Source organism: Hippopotamus amphibius, chromosome 4 (genome assembly GCF_030028045.1).
Source record: "Hippopotamus amphibius kiboko isolate mHipAmp2 chromosome 4, mHipAmp2.hap2, whole genome shotgun sequence".
Lineage (NCBI taxonomy): Eukaryota > Metazoa > Chordata > Mammalia > Artiodactyla > Hippopotamidae > Hippopotamus > Hippopotamus amphibius.
Genome location: NC_080189.1, coordinates 174109439 through 174118746, shown reverse-complemented (window position 1 = coordinate 174118746; position 9308 = coordinate 174109439).

Sequence of the window (9308 nt, the reverse complement as noted above, 5' to 3'; positions counted from 1 at the left end):
AGAACACTATAGGGCAGTGTAAAATAACATTACCGACAGTGTAAGAATGGGAAGGTGGGAGTTAGTTTTATTTTAATTTCTAATGTACTGTTGACTGCTCAGAAAGGATATTGTACATTAACATAATTTAATATATATGCTGGCATTTATTAAACCACTGATTCATGAACAAATTGAGCAACATGTATTTTTTAAATATTAAAGATTCAATAGTGATAATTAACTTGAATGTCAAAGAGGAAACCATTATCAGCACATTCTGCAGAATCCCCCAAAGATTATGCAACCCATATGCTGAAGGATTGTGAAAGGTTGCAATCAATCAGCTACTTGATAATCCCAAGAGGTTGAAAGACATTATTCACTTGTTCTGATGAATCAGTTAGCTAAACATTTGAGAATGGTGAAAAATCAGGAGATGAATTTCTGTCCTTGATGCCAACTTCTACTTGAACAGAGAAAGATCTATTTCTTCTATTTAGGCAAATCAAGCTGCATTATGGAGGTTCGGTCTACAACATAACCATCACTAATGATGCAAAAAGGAGAGCTACACTTGGAATGTTGTGTAATCTGAACAACCATCACCACTAGGTGACAGCTCACTGCTGAGGTCTTCAAATTTGAGGGAGTTGCCTTGAAGTTTGACTCTTTTTTTTTTCTTAATAAATTTATTTATTTGTTTATTTTATTGGCTGTATTGGGTCTTATTTTGCTGTGTACGGGCTTTCTTCAGTTGTGATGCGCGGTCTTCTCATTGCCGTGGCTCCCCTTGTTGTGGAGCACAGGATCTAGGCATGTGGGCTTCAGTAGTTGCAGCACATGGGCTCAATAGTTGTGGCTCATGGGCTCTAAAGCGCAGGCTTGCTGGTTGTGGCGCACAGGCTTAGTTGTTACGCGGCATGTGGGATCTTCCCAGACCAGGGCTCAAACCCGTGTCCCCTGCATTGGCAGGTGGATTCTTAACCACTGCGCTACCTACGAAGCCCTGAAGTTTGATTCTTTAAATACAAAAACTAACTCAAAAGAAGTAGCAAGGGACTTCTCTGGTGGCTCAGTGGTTAAGAATCCACCTGCCACTGCGGGGGACACAGGTTCAAGGCACTTGCCTCAGAGCAACTAAGCCCATCTGCCACAACTACTGAAGCCTGTGCACTTAGAGCCTGTGCTCAGGAACAAGAGAAGCCATGTAAATGAGAACCCCATGCACCTCAATGAAGAGTAGCCCCCCGCTTGCCACTACTAGAGAAAGCCCTTACGCAATGAAGACCCAGCACAGTCAATAAATAAAAAATAAATAAATTTAAAACCAAAACAAAACAAAAAACAAAGGAAGTAGCAAATTGGTATGATTCGTCACTAAAAGGAAAGAGTTGTCACTCTGGGGACTGAATTAGTGGTTAAACCAATCAGGGACTAAACCAACAAATACTGTTGTGTTGTTTTCTTCCTGGTTGTGAAAGTGTATTTATTTGTGAAATTCCACTTGGTTGGTGTTGAAATTGTGCATAGGATTCCAAGCTGCTAAAAAAAATCTATTGTTTGAAATTTGTCAGTGTATTTGTCTATTCTAACAGGACCTCTTGGCTTACGTTATTTTGGTTTGACAGGCAAAAATTAATCAAATGAATGACAGTGCCCACTAAACACACCCATACATTCTATTGGTCAATTAACACTTTTTTTATGTTCATAATTTTTCTGCAAATGTGTTGCTTCCACTCAAGATTGTAATCTGCTTCACATCAGTGGCCTCTGCTGGTACATCCTGTGAAGTCACTTTCGCTCATAGTTTGCAGTTATTTATGCAAAAGATTAGCAATCAGAATTTGAAATTTAAATAATCCTGGAACAAATAAATTTGGGACTGAACTGTACCTTTGAAAATAACTTTTTTCTCCTTTATTACAAAGGTTAAAGTATTCATTATATATTATTCATAAAAATATAACATTGAATATGTATCTTTCTCAGAGCTCCACCATCCAGGTGTCACTTTGTTTACATTGGGAGGCATAAACTTTATTTTTCAAATATACATCTATATTTTTCCAAAAGTGTGGTCATACTAAGCCTATTGTTTTAAAACCTGTTAAGAAACATGTCATAGGGAATTCCCTGGAGGTCCAGCAGTTAGGACTCCATGCTTTCACTGCGAAGGGATGGCGTTCAGTCCCTGGTTGGGGAACTAAGATCCCACAAGCTGCGGGGTGCAGCTAAAATAAAAAAGGTCATATTTCATGGCAGCTTTCCATGTTAATAAATATAAATCAGCTTCATCGCTTGTGAGGCTGCACAGTATTTTACTTTGTGGACCTTTAGGTTGTTTCCACTTTTCACTATTTGTTATAGACTCAATTGTACCCCTCACCCCACAAAATCCATATGTTGAAGCCCTAACCCTCAATGTGATTGTATTTGGAAATAGGACTTTAAAGAGGTAATTAACGTTAAATAAGGGTGGAGCCTTAATCCAATATGACAGGTATCCTTATATGAAGAGGAAACAAAGCCAGATCAAAGCCACATGAGGACACAGTGAGAAGGTGGCCATCAGCAAGCCAAGGAGATCTCAGGAGAAACCAACCCTGATGACAACTTGACCTGGAAGCATATCAAACACAAATTTTAAGATAAATTTCATGAAAAGGCTAGTCCAAAAGTATTTCCTTCAGCTTCTCTTCTTCCCCTCAGCCTGCCCCTACTTTCTTTTCTCCTTTTACCTTTTTACACATATTACCAAGTTCCCATCTAGAAGATTTCTACCGAGGTATCTAGCTACCATTAGCACATAATAATATCTGCTTTCTGCACATACTGGTATTTTCAGTCTTAAAATCTTCACCATCATTTATTGTGGTGAAATTTGCATTTTTTAACTATTAATAAGAACACTATCTTTCCACATGATTATTTGCAAATCTTCTTTTGTGAGTTGCATTTTCATTTCATTTTCCCATTTTATCAAGGGAGAGTCACATTTTTCTTATTCATTTATAAGAGCTCTTTACATGTCTTAAGGCTATTAGTCCAGATGACCTAGTTTTTTTTTTTAAATTGCTGCTTCACCTTTCACATTAGTTTTTGACAGTTTTCTGTAGTTCAGAAGCTTAAAATTTTAATGTAGCAAAAATCTATTAGCATTTTCTTTTTGGATTTTCTAACTTTAGTCCCATGTTTAGAAAGATCACATTTGACTCAAGATTTTAAAAATACCTATATTTCCTTCTAGTTTTTCATGTGTTTTAAAAATAGTTCATCTTTGATTCAACTAGAATTTGTTTGGTATTAAGAAGAACTAGGGATGTGATATAATTTTTCCTCCAAACTAAAATTTATTTCAAGATCATTTATTGAATAGTCCATAATCTTTTTACTGATTTGCAATACCATACTTATGATAGATGAAATTCTGTTTCTATACTCTCTATTCTGTCTACCTGGTTTTAAACCAGTGTCATACCATTTAAATTACATTGGATGATTATAGCGATGTATTTTAAATCTGGTAGGGCAAGTTTATTCAACTGTTTTAATTTAAATGGCATTCTCAGCTCATTACAAGGTTATAAACAATAGTTTGGGAGGAAGAAGTGTGTTGCTATTACCAATTGAGTCTTTAATTTCATCTCTGCTGCAGTTACACTGAAAAAAATCTCTCTTTCATTGTCCCACCATGTCATCTTATGAACATTATCTGCTAATGTTTGTGTTTCCTCTACTGGATTATGAGATCCTTGAAGGCATTTTGAGTGCTATTTCCCTCACTTGGAGTGATAGTTTATCACTAGTATAAAGCATAGTACTTAGCACATAGTTGAAAGATATTCTTGCTTTTTACTTTTTAAAATAAAAAGCAATGAGCTATTTTTTGTTCTCCATCTTTTTGGTAACTTTTTCATTTCTTTTAGTTGATTTTTTTTTTTTTTTTTTTGCATTGAAGCATCATTTCAGTATTAACCCAAAATTCTTATTGGTTGTTTGTAACACAAACATCTGTTTGTAAGTTTTTTGTAAAACTTTGACTTGAATTAGATAATCTTTGCTTATAATAAGCCTACTTTTAGTGACCCCATCCCAACAGATGTTATTAAACTCATACTATATTCTGTAAAAGGGTCAACCATATGATCTTGTAGGATGGAATGCTAGTAGCAGTGTCAAAGGAGACTGAATGAAGGAGAGTTGTTTGCTATATTATGTTTTGGTCAGGGCTGAAGCATGTCTAAACTTATTTCTGGCAATGGTTTTTCATGGTCTTGTTTTTTTACCACAGTAAATAAAGGAGGGTACAATCTCCTCTTCCACTCTTAGGTGGGCAACCCAGCCTAGGCTAAGAAAGAGGGCAGCACAGATGAATGGTGGTAAGGGGATGGATCTGGGTGTGTGTGTGTGTGTGTATGTGCATGTGTGTGTGTAAAGGCAGCACCTTTACAATTGTACTTTTTTGATGGCACAGTGGTGTCTGTGTTGGGTACTTAGGAGACTTTGAGAATTAACTAAAAATTTTCAAAGCGCTAAGCCCTAAGAATTTAGCCAAAAAGTTGGAAAAGAACACCAAAAAACCCTCTGTCCTTATATCTAATTCATGATAGTGGTTGCCTTTGGGGAGAGGGTGGTTTGGGGGTGGGTTTGGAGGGATACACAGGGACTTCAATTTTATCTATTGTATTTTATTTCTTTTATTTAAATCAGGACTTTTCAGCCTTGGCATTGACATTTTGGGCTAGCTATTTGTTTGCTGTGGGGGTTGTCCTGTGCCTTTTAGGATGTTTAGCAGCATCCTTGGGCTCTATTCACTTGATGCCAGTAGCATCCCCAATTGTGACAACCAAAAAATACCTCCAGACATTGTCCAACATCCCCTGGGAGGTCCCTGCCTGCCTCCCCACCCCCCGCCGCTGCCCAAAACCATTGATTTATAATAAAAAACAAATAAGCACAGATAGAACTAATTAATAAAAAAGAAGAGAATATTAACATGTGCTAATTGGGGGTAAGCACATAATCATTCGTTGTATTGTTCTGTATCTTTAAACTCTTCCCAGAGACTCAAAAGAAAAATGTATTTTTTAATTCTTTTTTAAAATATCTTTTAGCTTGCGGTAATCAAAAGCAATGTTTCCAATAAACAGCTGTCTTCATTCCAGGACAGGCTGGGCACATTCTTGCAGAGCCAACCCGGGGGGATGCTGCTCTTTGATCTGCTCATTTCAGAGATCTTTGGTAATTCATCTTCGTTCCTGATTGCTGTATGTTGGCCTAGTTTATTATTCTTGCCTGATTCGCAGCAATCCATAAAGCGTCCCCTTCATATGTTTCCCTGTCTAATCCATTCTTCATACTGCACAGAGTGATTGTCCTAAGACACACATACGTGATATCCGTTTACTTAAAATCCTTCAAAATCAGATCCAAATTTCTTCACAGGGGGCAACCTTGCAGTGCAATTCCTATGCAAATCACCTGGAGTTTGCACAGACTTACAGGTTGAGGGCACTGTCCCTGATCAGACTGCTCTCCTTCAGATGCCAGCCACAAGCTCAGGGGCCCCCAGCCTACCTGCACTTCTGACCAATCAGCTACAAATTCAGGGGTTCCCTCAACCACCTAGAGCAACTCACAAAACTCTCTGGAATGTGCTATACTTACAACTATAGTTTTATTATAAAGGATACAAATCAGGACCAGCCAAATGAAGAGACACATAGGGCGAGGTTGGGGACCATCCTGAATGTAGAGCTTCTGTGCACTTTCCTGGTAGAATCAGGATGCACTACCCTCACTGCACATTTGATGTATTTTTCAACTGGGAAACTCGCTAGAGTCTTGGGGTCTTGAGTTTTATTCAGGTTTCATTATGTAGATATGATTGCTTGAATTATCGGCCATGTGATGGAACCCAGTTTCCAGCCACCTTCCACTCCCTAGAGGTTGGCTGGCTCAAAGCCCCAGCCATCTAATCACATGGTTGATCTTTCCAGCATGACTGGTCCACAGTCCAAGTCATCTCCTTAGCATAAACTCAGGTGTGGTCAGGGGTTACCATGAATAACAAAGGATAAATTCCAAGCATTTACTGTTTACCACTGAGATAGGACCAGACACAAGGATCAGACAAAATCTTTATTGTACAACACAGGGCATCAGGGTTCTCCAGGACCTGACCCCAGCCTCTCTCGCTTCACTGCAGCCACACAGCCCTGGCTGAGGATCCTTGAACACACCTTGCTGTTTTAGAACTTGGACTTCTGCACATGCTATTTCCTCTGTCTACACTGTTTTCTCCATTGTCAAGCAGTGAACTCCTCCTTATTTGTCAAGACCTAGGTGAGCAGCTCCACCTCTGTGGCGAGTGAATCCCCACCTTCCCAGTGCTGCTAGTACTCCTGGTTTATTTCTAGATTATCTCTGCACTTTGTTTGTTGAGATGTCTGTATGTACTGTCAGCACATAATGTAGTGACTGCCGAATGCGTGTTTCATGGAGTTTTACCTACATTATTTGAAGTTTTATTTGTCTTTATAGAAAGTGTCCTCTTGCCCTTTTCGCCACCTCACCCTTCAGGCTCCAGCATGTTGCCGAAAGCTCAGCTTCTCTGAGCACCAGTGCCAAATCGAATCTCTGAGACAGAGTTTTGGGTGAAGTAGAAAAGGGTAGCTTTATTGCTTTGCCAGGCAAAGGGGGACACAGAGGGCTCATGCCTCAAAATCTATGTGTCGCAACCTGGGAGGATTTGATGACAGTTTTATCACAATGGTTGGAGGGTGGGGTCTCTGACAAGATGAGGGTGTGAGCTGGGCTCGCACTCCCTTAATCTTGTCTCAGGTGCTTGTCTCCTAATCTCGGTGAGCTTCTCTGGTTCCTTTAATGTTGCCTCAGGTAGTTTCTAGGCTACTGCCCCTTGATTAGCAACTATTCTAATCTGCCCTTAGGACTCAGGGAAGGTTGTGGAGGCTGGAGTGGAGGCTGGAGTCTTGCCTCCAAGAAACGGGGACTAAAAAAGGCCTCTGTGTCCGGGAGCTCCACGAGGCCCGGGGGCCCCGCTCGGTTTCAAGCACTGTGGCAGTTCCTCATGACAAACATCCTTTCTCGGCTACTGGTAGATGAGCTACTGCTTTACATCCTGTGGCTGACAACCCGGCCTGGCCATTCGTGTTTTGGAAAACGCGTGTAAAACATTGATGAGATGACACAAGAAGTGAGGTTTGCTAAATATTTAGAAGCAGGACGTGATTAAGTAGACTGTTTCATTGGATGGCATATTGTGCATATTTATGAGGTCTGTAGTAAAACAGAGAAATGCTTATGTAGACTATCAGGAGGAAAAGTAATCACAACCACGATGAAAATATATGCCCGTAAACTAAGACCCCAGAAAAAACGTAAAAGAAAGAAAGAAAAGGCCTCTGTAGAAATACTCCAAAATGGTATCTGTCTTTGGGGAATGAAAATATGGGCAATTATTCCCCGTATTCTTTATGCTCTCCTGTGTTTAAAACTTTTTTTTTTTTTTTTGTATCAAGCATGTATTGCATGGTTAAAATGGTAGGAGGGGATAGTGTCTCTCTGCCCTCCTAAATAAGTAGGCACAAGGTGAAACCAATTTAACTTAGATACTTTCATTTGCAACTGGAAATTTACAGGTGAAAAAAATGCACATTTTTTGTGTTCTTTTTGGCAATGAGAGGAGGCCGTGAAAAGAGAGCTGAAGATGGAATAAGAAGGAGAGGAGATAACCAGCCACTCTTGCCCCATACTTAAAAGACATGCCACCGCAAGCTAGGAGGATCACCAGGGAGAGAAAAGGCAATAGGATAAAGGAGTTTTTGAATGGAAACTGGGACCAACCAGTTCTTAAAAAGGTCACTTTCCTAGTCAAAGAAAGGCAGCCTGAAAAGTGGGGATTTAACTATTTGCTTGTTAAAAATTATTTAAAAAAAAAAAAAAAAAGGCTTATTTTTTTCACTGATCCCTTTTATTACCAGCATAACTTATAAAACATATCACTGTCTGGAAGAACTCTAATCATAACAGAGACTGAAAATTCTTTCAGGGCATCTGGGGAAGAAATCCTAGTTTAAGAGGAAACTACCCAAGAAAATTCATTTAACCTTTAAAAACTCTGGTTATAATCCCTTTTATTCAAGGTTCTTAGGTAATGCCCTCAGCCTGACTATGTAACCCTCCTCAGAGGAGAGTAAACCCGAGTTGCCTCCTAAAGACTCTTCTAAATGCTAACATCATTTCCAAGCGTTGTTTTGCTGACACTCTTCTCTAATTTCTGCACGACTTCTCAAAACTTTACCTATTTCAGACAGATTCTTAAGTATGTGAACTGTGATTACATAAAAATAGGCCAGTTTAGCCATGACTGAAGAAGACATGCCACCCCTTCTTCCACAGGGAAAAAAAAAAAAAAGGAAAGCAGATCACAGCAATGAAGTGGTTCTGGCTCCTTCATTTCCTTGCTGATATCTCTGGCTTCCAAAGGCACATTTTCTTCATAGGGACTACCAGAAAATTCCTTAAGATTGAGAGAGTTGATAGACCTGTTTCTCCAGTTTGCCTGAGTTAGTGGGTGAAGATTCCTTTTTTCTTAAGATGAAAAGAGTTTGCTTTTACATGTTCTGCATAGACCAATATTGACCTTAAAAATAAAAGTCAGTTATCTAACCAGCAAAAAAAGGTTTATTCGGGAATAAGGGAGGAATTGCAATTCGGAACAAATAAGCTATAGAAGAAGCCATAGGCAAGTCCAATCAACAAAGGGAAGGAACATTATTTTATAGGGAAAAAGGAGGGCCTTGGGATGAGCTGTTTTGAATGAAAGTCCATTAGAGAAAGTGAGAGTTTGGGGTAACGATGGTTTCTCATTGGCTGTGTTGCTAGGGTATTGGATTTCTTGCAGGAGATGCAATGTATGTCTTTTCCTGTTGGGCCTGTAATTGATGGTTCTTTCTTGTTGGTGATGCTTCTGTTGGGGTCTGTAACTGACAGTTCATCCTGTAATTGAGACTGAGTGGTATGTGCATGAGAGCGCTCACCCTCTGGCCTCCTAACTCCATTTTTTAGTAAGTTTCCCTTTATTAATGTTTATACCAGTTTAAAAGTCTCATAATCACTGAAACTAATTGGAACACCTCTAGGCTCTGGGATTATGACCTTGAGTATGGAAATGTTGTCATTTATTCATTTACTCACTTATTCATTCTGTATCATTTAGGACTCTTGGTTGTAAGTGACAGAAAGTCAACTGGAATCTGTTTAACTGAAATGAGGGACACATGAAAGGGATGTTGGGCTAT